The 22,243-nt window shown below is 42.5% G+C and overlaps 1 pseudogene; it reads left to right on the top strand.

Moving 5' to 3' along the window:
- Positions 1-9,853: 9,853 nt before the first annotated feature.
- On the top strand, positions 9,854-12,779 carry LOC147966145 (uncharacterized; annotated as a pseudogene).
- The last annotated feature ends 9,464 nt before the right edge of the window (positions 12,780-22,243 follow it).

Raw genomic sequence — 22,243 nt, 5'->3', positions numbered from 1 at the left:
AACTCCCGCCAATATAAATGGTTTAACTGAGCATCTGAGACTCTCGTGTTCACGTTTGCGAAGGTCGTGACCAGAGGCTACGCGCGTGTAGTGCAGGCGCAACAAATCCATGTCGCTCGCAAAGGGACCGGCCGTCACCGGCGATCCGACGTGAGACATATACAGAGCGGCAATGCTCACTACAAGAAATATGTCAACTTGTGACCACCACTATTGGTCACTGAATGGTCACAAATTTCTATTTGTGACCTTTTTGTGACAAAAACATAAGGTCAAAAGCTGGCCGTCATAAACTGACTATAGCGATCTTTCTTCTAGAATGGTCGTAGACGTTTATGACCAAAATACGTCTACTGTGGCGTTTTGGTCACTAGCAACCTCCCCAGGCCACGTAGGCATCCAGCGTGGCAAGCTGATGTGGCACAAGATTCAGCCCGGTCCATTTCGGTGTTTATATGGGCCGAGCCCATTAATTCAGCCCATTTAATGTATTTTTTTCTTATGAATTTTTTGTCAGCTTCATGGACCAAGCCCAACATTGCAGCCTTTTTAGTTTTGGGCCATGGCCTTTTGTCTCAATAGTTTTATTTTTTCTTTTTTTTATAAAGTGGGTTCACTAGTCAGGTGCATCCCCATTGTCAGGTTCTAGTACTGGGTCCTAGCCGTGAGGGAAATATTCTTCAATTTTTTAATTGAACGCAAATAAATACCTAGTATTTAAATTGGCACACAAAACACACATAATACTTCAAATATTATCAACCATCAAAGTGTTACATCAGATAACAAGCATCAAGTTTACAATCAGATAACAAGCTCCACAAGTGTGATCAGCATCAAGTTTACAATCAGATAACAAGCTCCACAAGTGTACAATCAGATCATTTAACACACAGGGCTTCATTACTCTCAGAACTAGCTCCAATGAGCTAGAACTATTCTTCCTCCACTTCTTTGTCTTGATGCTCACGAAGAAACATGAAAGCCCAGCATCTGCATGTTACAGAACAAAATGTTTAGGAACAAAATAGAAGTGATTAGATGGCATTGGAAAACTCGAAAGATAAGCCATATAGCTTTGTTTAATATTACTAAGATATATAGCCATCAGTTTGTTTTAACATGGAACCCAAGAGTATGTGACTCTAGCACCCTGAGAAAGATGTTAATATGCCATCATACTAGCTGATAGACAAACATTCCAGGAAGAATAGATGCTTGTTTAACAGGTACAATCAATACTGCTATCTCTAACAGACAAATTTAAAGTTTTTAATACATTTATTTTCTAATAGCAAAACTGAATATGCTACTTCCTGATTCATGGCTGCATAGTCCAGCTAGCTACACCAGTTTGCTCTCATGCAAAAATTAGAAAGAAAAAAAAGAACAACAAATAAATCAACACTGATTTCTCTAACACGTACAGTAACTTGCTGATATAACTTTCTCCTAATTGCATTCTCATATGACTGGGCCAACATGTGATGTTACTATTCGATGTGCTATTGGCCGAAGCAAAGGAAGCCTCACCCACGCCTTTTACTAATGCAACTAGCTTAATTGATTTTTCCTACTTAGAAATAGTACTACACTTTGACTTGCTTCAACTCAGCCGGAAGCTTCATACTAGCACAACCAGCAACAAACTAGCACTAGCCAGAACGAATCAGGAGGCCAGCGCAAATTAATCAACAGCCTCAGGTTCACATCAGCTAGAGGAATATAAGCCATATCCAAAGGAAAGATCCGATACATCAAGCATGATACTACTTTGTCCATAAGAAGGTCGTACTTACATCAAGCATGAAGCACCAAAATGCTCTGCGAACGAGATCAAATATATCAGGTTGTCTATATCAAACCCAGCAGCTACTGCACGTGCAAAGGCCATAGCCTGCTCTTTACGTAAGATAGTCTTGCGAGTCTCCGGCACTCTGAGAAGTTGAACTCTGCAAAACATTGTAAAAACAGAATAATCAGCTTCCAATATCATGAGAAAACATGTATAACTCCCACTGGAACTTTTAAATGCAGTTGCGAATTGTCCTGAAAACTTGTGCACTTAATGATGGTTAGATCCATCTTATAGAATAATCAGCTTCCAATATAAGTTAGGTAAAACAGAACAGAATGTATAAGCACGAATTAAGATAGGCCATGCATCAAACACAGAAATACTTTTGAGCCGTTCACTGTCATGTACTACTACCTAACTGGCTAACTCAGCAGCTGTGACTGATGGTACAACGCACCAAATTCTATAATGAATTCCATAACGAATGATAGATTCTAAAGAAGCAGCACTGCATTTGCAGCTAAGAATAAGCATTGCCTAAGATTTCTTTGTAGAAATGAAGTCAATAGCATTGTACCTTCCATGGAGGAGTCCACATTATGGGCTTCTGCCTGGCAAATCGGCCAGAGTAGTGTCATGGCTACCCGAGGAATCACCTAAACACAGCCTTGAAGAGGATGGCCAACGCTGCCTGCACTAGAGTCACCATGTTGCCTGTAATTCCATCAAGACAAATACAATCAGTATGAGGATCAGAGGTTCAGAGCAAGAATAGTGAAGGCGTTTATGCTATAAACGACAAGGAGATGATGCTAACTCTAACAAAGTAGGCATAGAGTAACAAAACAACTCCATTACACTTAAGTTGCTGCTACCTGCATACACTAAATGGAACCAGAAGTATGTCGACTACTAGACATCCATGAATGATGCCCAGGAGTATTGATTTGAAAACAATCAATCCTCCAATACTAATAAATTTTGAAGTATTAATTCGAAAATGACCTATACTACAGTACAGTGCAGTGCGTAAGAAGGAATGAATCCATTTTCAGTCAACACTAGCAGTAGTACACTGAAGAAATCGACACTGGACAGAGTCAATTAATATGTACAGCTAGCACCCATTTGCATATATTCTGCACTTGTATTCAAACCAATCACTCTATTTCAGAAGATGCATGTACATGCATGCAGCTAGCGGTTTTGTGATGCAGATGCTTTGCAGCTTGGTCATAGCAAATAGTGTTGTGCATTACTGAAACACAGGCTGGAGTTGGGCATAAAGACCGAAACACAAGCCCATTTTCCGGTATTTTTTGGAATAGGTCATTCCTGGTTTCTAGTTTATACGTATGTAGGTGCCATCTCCACTGAAGATGGTTCAAACTACTACTCCAGTACATACTAATAAAACTTGACACAGGCTAGTTCAAACTACATACTAATAAAACTAGATCAAGTTGGTGACAGACATCAGATGCTTCTAAACAAGCAAGGGGCATCACTTCCTACTCCTAAAATGAAGAGAACACACATGTGGCGCTATGATTGATGCAGCAAAAATAAAGCATCAGTGCAGTCTGTTTCATCCTACTGATTGTGTCGCTTGTGAGGCACCAATTTCAATTTGTAGGCACGCTGGTGTTCTGCAGTTTGCGAAAACAGAGGAGGAGGCCGAACAAAGCACCTTTGTTGTCTCCGGCATTGACATTCACGCGAAGCTTCTCGACCAGGTAGACGCACACCAGCATCCTCCCGTGGCCGGCAGCGGCGTGAAGCGCCCCGGATCATCCGTCCTTGGCGGCCTCCACCGCCTCCTTGACGCGGCCCTTCCCGCCGTCCAGCGCGCTCGCGATGCCCGACGGGAAAAAAAATCACGCCCAAATCAGGATCGAGCACAAACAAACACCGAAGCAGAAAACCAGCATGGGGAGAGGGAGGCGCGGGCGTACTCTTGAAGCGGACGAGGTCGCCGTCGGCCGCCACCTTGTGGAGCCGGCGCTGCTGCTGGCCTACAGCTGCAGGGGGGAGGAAAGGGGACGGGGTTAGGGCCAGTGCGGGGTAGGAGGCTGGGTCGGGGGGAGGGGGTGCTTACCGGAGGTGGGGGCGGCGCCATGGCTGGCGGGGTGGAGGTGGGTAGGATTTTGGAGGCCGTCCACCTGTTGGCCGCCCTCTGGACGCTAGCGCCGCCGCCCTCCATGCCAGAGCCGACGGCCCCGGCGACAGCGACAACCTCCTCCTCCTGGACGTGGCCGTCGTCCGCGTCGAGCGACGGGTGCGGGCGCTTCTACGCGGGCATTCCGGCCGCCTGGCTGCCCTCCCCGCTCCTTGGCGCGGCGCTCGTCGCGGGGGAGAGGACGGTCGGGCACGTGCGGGCGGGCGGCGGAGTGAGAGGGAGGAGGTGGGTGGAGGCGGCTCGAGTCGAGGGGGAGGCGGATCGAGACGGATCTGGGGAGCGCATGGGGGAGGCCATGGACGGCGGGGAGCTCCGTCGGAGGGAGGTGGCGGCCACGATCTGGAAGGGAGGAGGTGGAGGCTGCGATCTGGAAGGGACGAGCGCGGATTCGACCGCGGCCGTGGGAGAGAAGGGGAGAGAGGGGTTGTCGGCTATCGGGGTTGGGGGAGAGGACGGAGGATGGTGGCGGCTGGGTGGTTGGGGATCCAGAGATTGAGACGTAGGGTTGGGGGGTGGCGGCTGTGGGACGAGAGGGGGAGAGTGGATCGTGGAAGTTAGGGTTTGGGTGAGAGGGTGAGGGGGTGAGGGCTGCCGTTGGATCCAGAAGCATCCAACGGTGGTTGAGGCATGATCCGCGTGATATGCCTATGGACCAATCAGAGCGCATCAAACAATTTGCAGATTTTTTGACCATATAAATTGGTCATGATTGATTACATACAAATTTTTCATTTCACTCTTCAATGCTCAAAATGAGTTTTTTTATGAAAGACCTATCAAATATTTGTTCAAATGATGCCATATTTTGCACAACTTTACATCTTAGATTGGCAAACAACAATGACAAAGGGAGTTTTTATTTCTTTTGCATGAAAAAACAATTTTCCATTTTTTGAGTGCTTAAAATAAGTTTTTTTGTAAAGAACCTACCAAATATTTTTTGTAAAATTTTACCAAATCAATTTTATAAAATACTAGGCCATATTTAATGCACAATTGACCAAATGGTTAGGTGTTAAAAGTTTTGATCCACCTCTGGTAAAAAGACAAATTTCCGCCGTTTCAGCAGGAAACGGGTCAAATTTGAACTGCAGCTGCCTCATAGTTTGCTATTTATTTTTTCCAAAAATCATTTCTAGGTACATAAGTATCTATTTAATCAGAGAAATATCAAATTTTTTCCAAGATTCAACCACTAGCTACAACGGTCAAGCCCGCTGTTTTGACCGCATTTTGAAACGGGCATAAAAAATTCAAAAAAAAATCAAAAAATTGGAAAATCTTCGCATTGTGTCATTATATGTGACCAAGTTTCCAGAAAAAATAATAAACCTGTAATACGGTAATTATTTTAAAAAAGTGTTCTCAGAAATGAGCTATCATGTGTGAAGATTCATGGATTTCAAGCCAAACGCTCAATCTTATGGCCACATTCATGGCATAGTTTGTTCAAATGATCTCATATTGTGCACAAGGGTGCATATTAGAATTCCAAACAATGTTGCCTAAGGAAGTTTTCATTTTTTTTGGACGAAAAAACCATTTTCCATTTTCTGAGTGCCTGAAATGAGTTTTTTTTGTGAAGGACCTACCATATATTCGTTGCAAAATTGGACCTAATCAATTTTATAAAATATTAGGACATATTTAGTGCACAATTGACAAAATGGTTGGGTGCCAAAAGTTTTGATCCACCTCTGGTGAAAAAGACAAATTCCCGCCGATTCAGCTGGAAGCGGGTCAAATTTGAACTGCAGCTGCCTCATAGTTTGCTATTTATTTTTTCCAAAAATCATTTCTAGGTAAATAAGTATCTATTTAATCGTAAATACATAGTTTGATGGTGAGACATCGAGGTTTGGACGGTGGCCGAGGGCCCCAACTCTAGAGCGCGTAAGCTCACATGCCCGCCGCGTGGTCACCGCGTGACCGTGGCGTTGCCATGTGTTCTGGGCGGCCTAGGCATGTCTAGTGGGTTGGGCACTCCCCAGGTAGGTGCTAGGAAGAAAATCACAACATAAGATTCTCACGAGGAGACCGATCGATGCTCAAACATGAATAAGCAGCCAAGTGTTTGATTTGCGGTACGGGAAATGCACATGGCTAATGGGTGTGAGTTTTGGCTGAGGATGATCAGTTACTAAGAAGACCGTCTTCACAAATTTTCACCTCAAAAGGAGGAGCCTAGGTGGTACTTGCTTTACAAAGTACCACACTGGACATAAATACGAATGTTGAAGGTGGGCTCAAAATAATGAATGGATTGAGTTGGAATTTGGTGGAGGATGGTTATTTGGGCATAGGAAAGCACTGTAGAAAATGGATACTATTTGGACATGCCAAAGTGGTACTTCCTTCACAATTCTCTTCTATGGACAGAAACTTGGGAAAACTAGTGAGAGATATTAGATGAATGAAATGAGCTAAAAATTGGTGTAGGTAAGTTACATAGGTATGGTCATGCGCTGGTAAATTTTCAGATCATTTGGGTAAGCCTAGATAGTACTTACTTCACAAAGCTTCTCTCGAGGTAGAAACTTTGAAAATTTCCTGAGAAAGATTTACTAGGAAAATTGAGCTGAATATTATCATGTGGCAATGATTTGGGTATGGAAGAGTGCCCGAAAAGTTTGAGGGTAATAGGAGGGGTCTAGATAACACTTGCTTTGCAACGTGCCAATTTGGCCATAAAATATAAATTAAACCTGGGTTCACATAGATGATTTGACTGAGCTGCAATTTGGAGGAGGGTGATAATTTGGGCATATGAAGGAACTGTATAAATTTCATGTCATTTCGATATATAAAAAAGGTACTTCCTTCACAATGCTTCTAGGTGGACAAAAACTTTGGAAATTTGCCGAGGAAGATTTGCTAGGCAAGTGGAGCTGAATTTTGTCATGCGGTAATAATTTGGATAGGAAAGAGTGCCCAAAAATTCCAAGGACAATCAAGAATATATAAATAGCACTTCCTTCATAAAGTGCTGTTGTGAACAGAATAGGAAAATGAATATTGTTGAATTAGTTTTGAACTAGGCAAGGAAGGATTTTTACATATTTGATGAATATACGACCTAAAGAATTTATGAGATTTTTTTGGGAATTTTGGGAATGACAGAAATATAGGTTGCTTCACAACCTAGGGCAAAAACTGCCACATGGACATGACACATAGGCAAAACTGATGAGGTGGCGCCTAGTCATAGCAACCCACCACAATTTACAAGGTTATGACCATCTATATTGGTCATGATCAGCTAGAAATAAGGCAGCAGACCAGTGCTATCTGCTTTATGATCATTTCGTGTAAGGAAATTACGACCTTTCTGACCAAAATTTTCGTTATAGTTTAGGTTTTGGAGTCCCCGAACAACTTTTAACCAATTGGTCTGAAATGGTCATAGATCTATGACCAATTCTTTCAGGGTCACTAAGAAAAGGTCACAAGTTAACATATTTCTTGTAGTGGCTCTAGCAGTCAAAACAAAAGTAAATACAGTAACATGTTTTATATCATGAAATGCACCGAGTTGAACCAATACATGTCTGCCGGAAAAAGAGTGAGTTATCATTACACGACAGAAACAGAAGATGAGCAGAAGAAGCTAGCTAAACAACACACGACGATACTGATCTGCAAGTCTACAAACAAGATTACCAATCGACTGGAGAACAAACGGATGCATCAGCATCAGCAAACCATGCCTAGCTACCTTACTGAGGGTCAGCTAAGCTAACAACGTACTTCTACATCAAAGACAAACACAACACGGTCCATCACCATCAGTACCTAGCGGCGCGCGGCTCGATCCACCGATCATCTCGATCAATCTCTGGTGCTGGTGGGGGAGAAGCAGCCGCAGAGGAAGTCCCACATGCCCTTCTTCACCCCGTTGTGGTCAGGCATCCTTCTTCTTCTCCGCTGAAACGCACGACTTAACTCGATGGCAACAAGCTGGCTGCTGGCTTCGACTGGGTAAGGGGCGGAAGGAGCTGTGGGTTTGGTGCCCCTCCAACCCAACGCTCCTGTATTTATACTAGTAGCAGAAAGAAACTGGCGTCTCCATCGGCGTCTCATGACAGGAGCAGCAAGTGAAAGCGCATGCGAGACCACGGAAAGGCTCGCGCGGCGACTTGACAGCGTGTAGAAAAGGGTCCTCGCTAGCAGTTCAACGGGGGCGACGAGACGACGACTTTAGCTTGAGTCCAAGTTGAAGTGTGAACTCATGCTCAGTGTCCAGTGGGACTGTGCCAGTGTGAGCAGCCACTCGAGTCTACTCTGAGTGAATCTCCAAGTCGTTCTGACTTGTAACCTTAATTAGCTTTATGCCCTTCCATGGATGGAGTGCCTGCAGCAAGCTTTTATAGATAGATAAAACAGTTTGGTGGTAGTAACATTTATTCTCCTTTTGCATGGTACGCGTATACTGGGACTCGCGTCTCAACTCTCAAGTACGCGTCGTGAATCTTCGAGTTAACTACTCGATCGTGTCACAAGAAAATGGAAAGCCACAAGAAAATGGAAACACACACACACACACACACACAAGAAGAGCTCAGCCTAGACCATGTCACTGGGCTTAGTTGCGCTTGTCATAGAATTTTATGTGCAGGATACTTGCTAAATCATAGAATGTTCAGTGAAGTATACTTGCTAAATCTTTATGGTAGAAAAAAAAACCACCTCCTTATAATGCAAGTACAACCTGCACTGCACGCACTAGCTACTTTCTTGTCCCCGGTGCTTGACCAGTGACCAGTGTTAGAAGTGAAAAACTAATAGTAGAAAATGACTACTTTTGGATGTCTTGGGATGGCCTGACTTTTTCTTTTGAGAATTCTGACGCTTTTGACCGTGTGACGCTGTCAGTCAATGTGAGTGTATGACCTTAAGGGCATGTATAATAATGACATATGGATACATATGCCCCATGATAAAAAATAATTTAAAGCATCTACATTAATTTTTTCTCTCTAATGCAAGCTATCATTAGTGGGTATCATTAAGAAATAAAAAATAAGGACTCTAGTACACATGCATCTTTACTTTTCACTCCAACCTTTTCAGCTTTTGTCACCGGACCACACTTTTTCTCTTCAAGCATCCGCCTCCTGGAGAAGATCCCACTTCCCTATCTGAACCTACTTTACGTCATATCCGATTCTACATGGCATGTGAGGCATCACCCTGAGGCGGCCATGCCCTAAGAGACCTGACACCTTCAATATCCGATCATTCAACGATTTGCCGGTCGGGCCACAGTCAGTTGGAACGGTTGGACGGAGACTGACTACACTTGTCTCTAGCTGTCCACTGAGAGCTAGCTAAGCTCCCTTGACTGAAGCATGCAGAGAGCGTTTACACTTAGGACAAAATTATTGTTACGACCTAAAGAGCTAATAAAATCATGATTTGACGTTTTGAAAAAAAATATTTCTGACCTCTTTAGGAGACGCCAACATTCCTGACGTCTGGGTTCCGAAGCAGACACCAGGTACCATGGCGTCTGGCCCCTGGCCCGCACTGCCCGACTGCCCGTTGACCTACTGACGTGGCAAAGGGGCCAGACGCCAAGGACCCTGGCATCTGGCCCTGGTAGGTTAACACCACGCGCGGGCCCAGCCCACCCACAGGGGCGAATCTACTTACTGGGTTGTGGGGGCGAATGCCCCCACTCGTTTTTTGGGCCCTTTTATACCAGGCCCAATATGTCCAATGTTGCCCCCGCTCAGCTCAAGGTGTTTGCCCCCTCTACTCTTAGTTTTTTGTCATATATTTCAAGCCCACGTCCATGTATAGGAAATAATAGCTAGCCCAGCAGCCCAGCTAAATAGAATACGAGCAGGCTGCTGCCCAATTCACTGGAAACGCACATGGCCTTCGGGAAATCAGGAGATCACGAGTTCGCCGCCTGCCGCCTTGACTGATTGACGCATCGAAGCCGCCGACGCTTGTAGTCCACGGTTGTACGCGGCACCTACACTACACGACGCCACTCCGGCGGCCATCCTTGATTCGCAGTTTCGCACGGTGCACGTCGTTCGGGTCCGGCCGTTCTGCACCGGCAGGAAAGAATCTGTGGACGCTGTCGCGCTGATCAATCAAGGTAAGCCCTAGGTTCAGTTTTCTTGGCCTTTTTCTTCTAATTTCTATATCTTTATTTTGTTCAGTAGTAAATGTATCAAATATCCTGTGTACATATATAGATTGTAAATTTGTAATGTATGAATTGATAATTAGGTTGACTGAACCTTGCTAAACGCCTAAATCTACTAATTTTGTATGAACAAGTTTGAAGTCGTTGGAGTAGAAGAAAGCCTATGGTGATATTTCACCTTCTGGTATTATGATTTATTTACTGTTCAACTATTTGGCATTGACAGGAAAGCTAATGGAGAGATTTTTTGCAAAGTCGACGACTGGTAGTATGCCTGAAATAGTTGATCTGGACAAGCTTACTCGGGATCCATCTAAAAGGAAGAGGCTTACAGATTTTAATGTCAATCAGCATGAGGAGATTAGGAGAAATTACCTGGCATTGGGGGCATATCAACCTTGTCCCTCCAAGTTTAAACCGAGATGGATTGGTAAGAGTAAGCGGTATTTTAATCCCGAATGGTAGGATCTGCATCGTAATTGGCTAGAGTACAGTGAGGTAGAGGACGAGGCATATTGCTTGTACTGCTATTTCTTTAGGGACAACATTAAAGGTAACAAACCTGGCCATGATGCATTTGTGGTTGATGGCTTTGTCAACTGGAAGAAGGCAATAGAGAGTTTTGCAACTCATGTGGGCGATCGTGATAGTTTTCATAACAAGGCACTAAAGAAATGTGAGGATCTAATGAGAACAGAACAATCAATTCCTGTAGCCTTGTATAAACAGACCGACCTTGAGAAGAATGAGCATCTTATCTGGTTAAATGCTGCAATTGATGTATGCAGATACTTGTTGCATCAAGGACAACCTTTTCGTGGCCATGATGAGTCAAAAGAGTACAAATAAAGGTAACTACAGGGAGCTGATGGATTATACAATTATGCACAATGATGTTATAGCCAAAACATTCAAAAATGCTCCACTTAATAATCAGTTACTATCTTCAACAATTCAGAAGGATATTACTGAGTGCTTTGCAGAAGAAGTATTGAGTTGTATTTTGAAGGAGCTTGACAATGGCGTGTTCAGCTTATTAGTTGATGAATGTCGTGATGTTTCCGACAAATAGCAAATGGCAGTGGTTCTACGCTATGTAGATACATGTGGTCTATCAAATGAGAGGTTTGTTGGTGTTCTTCATGTGGAGGAAACAACATCTGCTTATCTCAAGTCTAAAATTGATTTTATAATTGCAAAGCTTGGCTTGAGTCTACAACAAGTGAGAGGACAAGGTTATGATGGGGCCAGTAATATGGCAGGTGAGTTTAATGGTTTGCAAGCCAAGATTATGAGGGAGAACAGCTCAGCTTATTACATACATTGTTTTGCTCATAAACTTAACTTGGTTGTTGTGGCCATTGCAAAAAAGATATTTGATGTTGGAGATTTCTTTGATATGATATCATTATTGGTGAATGTCGTTGGATCATCTTGCAAGAGAAAGGATAAACTTAGAGAGAACCATCGAGAAGAAGTGAGGAAAGCAATTGGTAAGGGAGAGATTGCTACAGGGTCCGGATTAAACCAGGAGCTTTCTCTTCAAAGACCAGGAGATACAAGATGGAATTCTCACTATACCACTTTGTCAAGTTTGTCGAAGATGTTTACCTCGGTGGTAAAAGTTCTAGAGTATGTGGAGGAAGAGGGCTCGGATGCTACTAAGCAACGTCAAGCCAGTGGTCTTCTAAAATATTTCCGGTCATTTGATTCTGCATTCTTTCTACACATGATGATGATTATATTAGCTTTAACAAATGGGCTGTCAAAAACATTTTAGAGAAAGGATATGGACATTGTAAATGCTATATCATATGTGGAATCTGTTAAGCGAGAGCTAGATAAGCTTAGATCTCAACATGGATGGAATTCTCTCCTGAGCAAGGTATGTTCTTTTTGCGACAAGAATGATATCTCAGTTGTGGACATGGAAAAGGAGTACGTAAATCCAAAGAAGCCAAGGCAGAGGACTGGCATTAATAATGAGCATCATTATAGAGTTGATTTTTTTGCTGTCTTGGATTTATTGGCAGAAGAACTAAATCGCAGATTCAATGAGGTAAACAATGAGTTGCTTTGTCGTATGTCTGCTTTCAGCCCAAGCTGTCAGTTTAGTCACTATGATCATGAGAAGTTGTTGAAGTTGGCTAAGTTTTATCCTAATGACTTTAGTGATACTGAGTTGGAGCATATTGAGAAGGAGCTTTGCCTGTACATAGATAATGTACGCAATGATACAAGATTTGCTAGCTTGGAAACTATCAATGATCTGGCTAAACTGATGGTATCTGCGAAGAAGCACTTTTCTTATCCTCTTGTCTATCGACTTTTGAAATTAGTACTGACTCTTGCTGTTGCCATTGCAACTGTTGAGAGATGCTTCTCCGCAATGAAGCTCGTGAAGAATGCTTTACGTAACAAGACGGGTGATGATTATTTGAGCAATAGCCTTATTTGCTTCGTAGAAAAGGAAATGCTAGATAATATTACTAATGAGGTGATAGTTAAACGCTTTCATGCGAAAAGCCGACGTGGGATGAAACGGAAGGAGGTAATGTTCTCAAGCTTATTTTATTTATTTATCAGTATTTACATTCTCTCATATTTAAAGATGTTTCTTTTTCATCCAGCTTGAAGCTTAGAAATTTGGGGCGTATGAATAAAAAGGAACAACATATTGATTTTCTCGAGTTTTTGTGCCTTAAGTGGTTAGTTTACATTTACTTTGGGAATGAACTTTTTGTAAGTATATTCGTGAAATATATGACTTTGCTTCTTACACACTATATATGTGCTTGTGTGGTTGGGGTTTTAAGTGATCTAGCCATTAGTTCGTATATAGTTCTCTGAAAAAAAATTATACTACATCTTTGCCCCCTCTCGCATTTCATCCTGGCTCTGCCCCTGCCCACCCATCCCCAACCTCTCCCTGGCGGCGACCGAAGGCAAGAACAGAGGCAGTTTTTTCTCGCCCCTCTTCTCCCTCACACCAAATCCCCCCTTGAACCGGTGCTTGAATAGAGGCAGTTTATCTATGAACAATATTTGAATCTTCTCCGAATTCTTTTATGTATGATTGGTTATCTTTGCAAGTCTCTTTGAATTATCAGTTTGGTTTGGCCTACTAGATTGATCTTTCTTGCAATGTGAGAAGTGCTTAGCTTTGGGTTCAATTTTGCGGTGTCCTTTCCCAGTGACAGTAGGGGCAACAAGGCACGTATTGTATTGTTGCCATTGAGGATAACAAGATGGGATTTTCATCATATTGCATGAGTTTATCCCTCTACATCATGTCATCTTGCTTAAAGCATTACTCTGTTTTTATGAACTTAATACTCTAGATGCATGCTTGTGTGGAGTAATAGTAGTAGATGCAGGCAGGAGTCGGTCTACTTGTCTTGGACGTGATGCCTATATACATGATCATACCTAGATACTCTCATAACTAAGCTCGATTCTGTCAATTGCTCAACAGTAATTCGTCCACCCACCGTAAAATACTTATGCTCTTGAGAGAAGCCACTAGTGAAACCTATGGCCCCCGGGTCTATCTTCCATCATATTAATCTTCCAATACTTAGTTATTTTCTTTGCTTTTATTTTACTTTGCATCTTTATCATAAAAAATACCAAAAATATTATCTTATCATATCTATCAGATCTCACTCTCGTAAGTGACCGTGTAGGGATAGACAACCCCTTATCGCGTTGGTTGCGGGGATTTATTTGTTTTGTGTAGGTGCGAGGGACTCGTGCGTAGCCTCCTACTGGATTGATACCTTGGTTCTCAAAAACTGAGGGAAATACTTATACTACTTTGCTGCACCACTCCTTTCTCTTCAAGGGAAAACCAACGCAAGTGCTCAAGAGGTAGCACTCATCTGGATCAAGAGTACGAGGGACGTCACCGAGCTGAACATGTCCAGATCGCGGAGGTGTCGTGCGTTTGGTACTTGGATCGGTTGGATCGCGAAGACGTTCGGCTACATCAACCGCGTTACTAAACGCTTCCGCTTTCGGTCTACGAGGGTACGTGGACGCACTCTCCCCGCTCGTTCCTATGCATCACCTAGATGGATCTTGCGTGTGCGTAGGATTTTTTTTGAAATTACTGTGTTCCTCAACAGATTATGCCTGAAGGGGTAAACTCCACGTCTATTGTTCTTATTCCTAAGATCCCCAACCCCACAAAGATGTCTGACTATAGGCCTATCAGCTTATGTAATGTTATATATAAGGTTATTTCCAAATGCTTGGTCAATTGGCTGAGGCCTTTGTTAGACAACTTAATATCTTCAGAACAGAGTGCTTTTATTCTAGGGAGGATGATTGCTGATAATGCTCTAGTGGCCTTTGAGTGTATTCACTATATTAAACAAGAGAAGGATCTTATAAAAAGTTTGTGTGCATATAAACTTGATCTGTTAAAAGCATACGATCGAGTGGATTGGGTTTTCTTGAAACAGGTGTTGTAAAAGCTGGGTTTCTCTCATCGATGGATTGATTGGGTAATGACGTGTGTCATGTCGGTAAGATATTCTGTCAAACTTAACGAAACCCTCTTAGATTCATTTGCATCGTCAAGTGGTCTTCGGCAAGGTGACCCACTCTCACCTCTCTTATTTTTGTTTGTGGCGGATGGTTTTTCTACTATTCTGAAGAACAAGGTGGCCATGGGCGAAATCACTCCGGTTAAAGTTTGTAGAAGAGCTCTGGGTGTTATCCCAGTTATTATTTGCTGATGATACCTTGTTATTCTTCGAGGCCTCAAGAGCCCAGGCTGAAAATGTGAAGGCAACATTGGAGATGTATGGTGCGGCTACAGGTCAGAACCTAAACTATAACAACTGCTCCTTATTTTTTGGTGGCGCCTGTCCTGCAGTAGCTCAGGCTCAAGTTCATGATGCTTTGAATGTTACCAGTATGGTGTTTGAGGAGAAGTATCTTGGCCTCCCGACCCCGGAGGGCCGCATGTCCAAGGGCAGATTTCAGAATCTCCAAGCAAGTCTAACAAAACACCTCATTCAGTGGGGTGACGGCTTGCTAGCTCAACCTAGCCGTGAGGTGTTAATTAAATCAATGGCTCAGTCCTTGCCTTCTTATATTATGGGTGTATTCAAACTTCCGTATTCGGTTTGTGATGACCTCACGAGAATGGTGAGGAATTTTTATTGGGGGTCAGTGGAAGGTAAGCGTAAAGTGCATTGGAAATGTTGGAATCATCTTCTCCAACCCAAAGACAGAGGGGGTGTTGGTTTTCGGGATTTCCGGATGTTTAATCAAGCTTGGTTGGCTCGTCAAGCATGGCGACTACTAAGTAAATCGGAGAGCCTATGCGCCCAGGTGCTTAAAGCAAAGTATTATCCATATGGCAAGCTGGAGGATACGGTCTTCACAGGAAATGCATCCTCGTCATGGCAAGCTATCAGCCATGGTCTTGATCTGTTGAAGAAAGGGCTGATATGGAGGGTGGGAAATGGTAAGAGTATCCGGGTTTGGAGGGACAACTGGATACCAATGCCTTTTTCGTACAAACCAATATCGCTACAGGGCCGATGCCGTATTCGTTTTGTTTCAGACCTTCTTAATTCTAATGGGTCTTGGAATGTAGAGGTACCGCGACAGTATTTTTTGAGTGCAGATGTCATGGAGATCATGAAAATACAGGCATCTCCTAGATTGGAGGAGGACGCGATTTCTTGGGGACTGGGTAAACTTGGAATTTTTACAGTCAAGTTAGCATATCAGTTTGCCATTCAGGAAGCTCATGGTGCAAACTTAGCTTCTACCAGTACCTCGAGCTGAAGGAAATATGCCCTAGAGGCAATAATAAAGTTATTATTTATTTCCTTATATCATGATAAATGTTTATTATTCATGCTAGAATTATATTAGCCGGAAACATAATACATGTGTGAATACATAGACAAACAGAGTGTCACTAGTATGCCTCTACTAGACTAGCTCATTAATCAAAGATGGTTATGTTTCCTAACCATGGACAAAGAGTTGTTATTTGATTAACGGGATCACATCATTAGGTGAATGATCTGATTGACATGACCCATTCCATTAGCTTAGCACCCAATCGTTTAGTATGTTGCTATTGCTTTCTTCATGACTTATACATGTTCCTATGACTATGAGATTATGCAACTCCCGTTTATCGGAGGAACACTTTGTGTGCTACCAAACATCACAACGTAACTGGGTGATTATAAAGGTGCTCTACAGGTGTCTCCAAAGGTACATGTTGGGTTGGCGTATTTCGAGATTAGGATTTGTCACTCTGATTGTCGGAGAGGTATCTCTGGGCCCTCTCGGTAATACACATCACATAAGCCTTGCAAGCATTGCAACTAATGAGTTAGTTGTGAGATGACGTATTACGGAACGAGTAAAGAGACTTGCCGGTAACGAGATTGAACTAGGTATTAAGATACCGACGATCGAATCTCGGGCAAGTAACATACCGATGACAAAGGGAACAACGTATGTTGTTATGCGGTCTGACCGATAAAGATCTTCGTAGAATATGTAGGAGCCAATATGATCATCCAGGTTCCGCTATTGGTTATTGACCGGAGACGTGTCTCGGTCATGTCTACATTGTTCTCGAACCTGTAGGGTCCGCACGCTTAAGGTTTCGATGACAGTTATATTATGAGTTTATGAGTTTTGATGTACCGAAGGAGTTCGGAGTCCCGGATGGGATCGGGGACATGACTAGGAGTCTCGAAATGGTCGAGACATAAAGATTGATATATTGGAAGCCTATATTTGAATATCGGAAGTGTTCCGGGTGAAATCGGGATTTTACCGGAGTACCGGGAGGTTACCGGAACCCCCTGGGAGGTATATGGGCCTTAGTGGGCCTTAGTGGAAGAGAGGAGAGGTGGCCAGGGCTGGGCCGCGCGCCCCTCCCCTTAGTACGAATAGGACAAGGAGAGGGGGGCGGCGCCCCCCCTTCCTTCTCTCTCTCCTCTTTCCCCCCTCCCGTATCCTATTCCAACCAGGAAAGGGGGGAATCCTACTCCCGGAGGGAGTAGGACTCCTCCTGGCGCGCCCTCTCCTGGCCGGCCGCACCCCCCCTTTGATCCTTTATATACGGAGGCAGGGGGCACCCCTAGAGACAAGTTGATCCACGTGATCATATTCTTAGCCGTGTGCGGTGCCCCCTTCCACCATAGTCCTCGATAATATTGTAGCGGTGCTTAGGCGAAGCCCTGCGACGGTAGTACATCAAGATCATCACCACGCCGTCGTGCTGACGGAACTCTTCCCCGACACTTTGCTGGATCGGAGTCCGGGGATCGTCATCGAGCTGAACGTGTGCTAGAACTCGGAGGTGCCGTAGTTTCGGTGCTTGATCGGTCGGGCCGTGAAGACGTACGACTACATCAACCATGTTGTGCTAACGCTTCTGTTGTCAATCTACAAGGGTACGTAGATCACACTCTCCCCTCTCGTTGCTATGCATCACCATGATCTTGCGTGTGCGTAGGAATTTTTTTGAAATTACTACGTTACCGAACACGAGCTCAGGTGGGAAAAGTGCTGGAAACTCATTTCGAAGTGTGAAGTGCCACCAACGATCCGCAATTTTGCTTCGCGACTGGCGACGGATGCCCTTCCAACCTGGAAGAACAAGAACAAAATTGGTCTGGAACTGGTAAGCGGATGTCCGATGTGTGGAACGGAAGTAGAAGACAATTTCCACCCATTCTTAAGATGCCAACGTGGGTGGGATCTGTACAAAGAAATGGCTAAAGTGTGGAAATTGCCAGCAATTGAATCCTTCGTGGACACCGGTGAGGAATGGCTTCTTCATGTGCTCGACCCCTTATGTGATATTGATCGTAGTAAAGTGTTGCTCATCTTTTGGAGGAGTTGGTATGTTCGTAATGAAATTGTGCATCATAAGCCAACGCCAGTCATGGAATCCTCGATGAGCTTTATGAGGAGGTACTTGGATGGACTAATTGGTATCAAGATGAATTCAGAGATGGACCCGACGAAAGGCAAGGGGTTCATATCTTTTGATCAGCAAGGCAGGGCGGCGACCACCCCACAACAAGCGATCTCTGAACCTAGATGGAGACCGCCTGCTCATGGCTGGGTAAAATTGAATGTTGATGGCTCGTTTGTAGCAAACGACGATGCTGGTGCTGGTATGATTCTTCGTGACTCTGAGGGCAAGATCATCTTTTCGGCGTGCAGATCACTATTTTCCTGGAGGGATCCAGTAGAAGCTGAGTTATGTGGGATCATGGAAGGGTTATCACTTGCCACACAAAGGTCTGATTTGCCTGTTGCAATTGAATCTGATTCAAGTACGGCAATATATTTGATATCTTCTGGTGAAGTTGACCGCTCAGTTTATGCCTCCTTGGTGAATGAAATTAGACTTTTATTTGGACTTAGACAAACTTGTATTACTCATGTATCGCATGCTCAGAATAAAGCTAGTGATAGTTTAGCTAGGTTTGCTCAAGAGGAGCGGCGAACTATGACTTGGCTAGGGTCTGGCCAGATGAAGTCTTGGGTATTTCCCTTGATGATCATAAGGACATTATTATTTGAGTAATACAAGTGTTCTTGCAAAAAAAGCAATGAGAAAACAGCCTGAAACAGAACCCAGTTGCCAAGCAACTCGCCAATATCACTACAAGAAATATGTCAACTAGTGACCTTCTGTCAGTGACCCTGGAAGAAATGGTCATAAATCTATGACCATTTCAGACCAATTGGTCAAAAGCTGTTTGGGGGTCTCCAAACCCTAAACCATTGCGACCATTTTGGTCAGAAAGGTCGCAATTTCCTTACATGAAATGGTCATAAAGCAAACAACGCTAGTCCGCTGCCTTATTTCTAGTTGTTAACGACCAATATAGATGGTCATAGCCTTGTAAATTGTGGTGGGTTGCTATGACTAGAAGCCACCTCATCAGTTTTGCCTATGTGTCATGTCCATGTGGCAGTTTTTGCCCTAGGTTGTGAAGCAATCTATATTTCTGTCATTCCCAAAATTCCCAAAAAAAATCTCATAAATTCTTTGGGTCATATCTTCGTCAAATATGTAAAAACCTTCCTTGCCTAGTTCAAAAATAATTCAAAAATATTCATTTTCCTATTCTGTTCAGAACAACAGTTTGTGAAGGAAGTACCACTTTGGCATGTCCAAATAGTATCCATTTTCTACAGTGCTTTCCTATGCCCAAATAACCATCCTCCACCAAATGCCATCTCAACCCATTCATTATTTTGAGCCGAGCTTCAACATTCATATTTATGTCCAGTGTGGTAGTTTGCAAAGAAAGTACCACCTAGGCTCCTCCTTTTGAGCTGAAAATTTATGAAGACGGTCTTCTTAGTAACTGATCATCCTCAGCCAAAACTCACGCCCATTAGCCATGTACATTTCCCGTACCGCTAATCAAACACTTGGCTGCTAATTCATGTTTGAGCATCGATCGGTCTCCTCGTGAGAATATTATGTTGTAATTTTCTCCCTAGCACCTACCTGGGGAGTGCCCAACCCACTAGACATGTCTAGGCTGCCCAGAACACATGGCAACGCCAGGGTCACGCGGCGGGCATGCGAGTTTACGCACTCTAGAGTTGGGGGCCTCGGCCACCACCCAAACCTCGACGTATCGCCACCAAACCATGTATTTATGATTAAATAGGTACTTATGTAACTATAAATGATTTTTGAAAAAAATAAATAGTAAACTATGAGGCAGCTGCAGTTCAAATTTGACCCGCTTCCTACTGAATCAGCGGGAATTTGTCTTTTTCACCAGAGGTGGATCAAAATTTTTTACACCCAAAATTTTTGTCAATTGTGCATTAAATATGGCCTAGTATTTTAGAAAATTGATTTGGTCCAATTTTGCAACAAATATATGGTAGGTCCTTCACAAAAAAACTCATTTCGGGCACTTGGAAAATGGAAAATGTATTTTCCGTGCAAAGAAAATGAAAACTCCCTTAGGCAACATTGTTTGGAATTCCAAGATGCACCCTTGTGCACAATATGAGATCATTTGAACAAACTATGCCAAGAATGTGGTCATAAGATTGATTATTTGGCTTGAAAGCCATGAATCTTCATGCATGCTAGCTCATTTCTGAGAACACTTTTTAAAAATAATTGCCGTATTACAAGTTTATTATTTTTCCTGGAAACATGGTCACATATAATGACACAATGCAAAAGTTTTCCCATTTTTTGATTTTTTTGAATTTTTTATGCCCGTTTCAAAATGCGGTCAAAACGGCGGGCTTGACCGTTCCTAGCTAGTGGTTGAATCTTAATTTTTTTTTGATGTTTCTATGATTAAATAGATACTTATGTACCTATAAATGATTTTTGGAAAAAAATAAAGAGCAAACTACGAGGCAACTACAGTTCAAATTTGACCCGCTTCCTACTAAATCGGCGGGGATTTGTCTTTTTCACTAGAGGTGGATAAAAATTTTTGACACCCAACCATTTGGTCAATTGTGCATTAAATATGACCTAGTATTTTAGAAAAATGATTTGGTACAATTTTGCAACAATTATTTGGGAAGTCCTTCACAAAAAACCTCCTTTTGGGCACTCAAAGAATGGAAAATGGTTCTTTCATCCAAAGAAAAAGAAGACTTCCTTAGGTAACATTGTTTGTCATTCCAATATGCACCCTTGTGTAGAAGATGAGATCATTTGAACAAAATATGCCATGAATGTGGCCATAAGATTGATCATTTGGCTTGAAAGCCATTGATCTCCACACGTGATAGCTCGTTTCTGAGAACACTTTTTTAAAATAATTGCCATATTACAAGTTTATTATTTTTCCTGGGAACTTGGCCACATATAATGACACAATGCGAAGGTTTCCCAATTTTTTGATTTTTTTGAATTTTTATGCCCGTTTCAAAATGCGGTCAAAACGGCGGGAATGACCGTTCCTAGCTAGTGGTTGAATCTTGGAATTTTTTGGTGTTTCTCTGATTAAATAGATACTTATGTACCTAGAAATGATTTTTGGAAAAAATAAAGAGCAAACTACGAGGCAGCTACAGTTCAAATTTGACCCACTTTCCTACTGAATCGGCGGAAATTTGTCTTTTTCACCAGAGGTGGATAAAAACTTTTTACACCCAACCATTTGGTAAATTGTGCATTAAATACGGCCTAGTATTTTAGAAAAATGATTTGGTCCAATTTTGCAACAATTATTTGGGAGGTCCTTCAAAAAAAACCTCCTTTTGGGCACTCAAAAAATGGAAAATGGTTCTTTCGTCCAAAGAAAAAGAAAACTTCCTTAAGCAACATTGTTTGCCATTCCAATATGCACCCTCGTGCACAATATGAGATTATTTGAACAAACTATGCCATGAATGTGGCCATAAGATTGATCATTTGGCTTGAAAGCCATTGATCTCCACACGTGATAGCTCGTTTCTGAGAACACTTTTTTAAAATAATTGCCGTATTACAAGTTTATTATTTTTCCTGGGAACTTGGCCACATATAATGACACAATGCGAAGGTTTCCCAATTTTTTAATTTTTTTGAATTTTTTATGCCCGTTTCAAAACGCGGTCAAAACGGCGGGAATGACCGTTCTTAGCTAGTGGTTGAATCTTGGAATTTTTTTGGTGTTTCTCTGATTAAATAGATACTTATGTACCTAGAAATGATTTTTGGAAAAAAATAAAGAGCAAACTACGAGGTAGCTATAGTTCAAATTTAACCCGCTTCTTACTGAATCGGCGGGAATTTGTCATTTTCACGAGAGGTGGATAAAAATATTTTACACCCAACCATTTGGTTAATTGTGCATTAAATATGGCCTAGTATTTTATAAAAATGATTTGGTCCAATTTTGCAACAATTATTTGGGAGGTCCTTCACAAAAAAACCTTCTTTTGGGCACTCGAAAAATGGAAAATGGTTCTTTCGTCCAAAGAAAAAGAAAACTTCCTTACGCAACATTGTTTGCCATTCCAATATGTATCCTTGTGCACAATGAAAATGTTTCTTTTTGAATTTCTCATATCATAAAACTGTTTATATGATTTAACACCTTTTTTTGAAAAAAAATATGGTTCA

This window comes from Triticum urartu, chromosome 6A (genome assembly GCF_056163025.1).
Source record: "Triticum urartu cultivar PI428250 chromosome 6A, HENAU_Tu73, whole genome shotgun sequence".
Classification (NCBI taxonomy): domain Eukaryota; kingdom Viridiplantae; phylum Streptophyta; class Magnoliopsida; order Poales; family Poaceae; genus Triticum; species Triticum urartu.
This window is presented reverse-complemented; position numbering and strand designations above follow the sequence as displayed.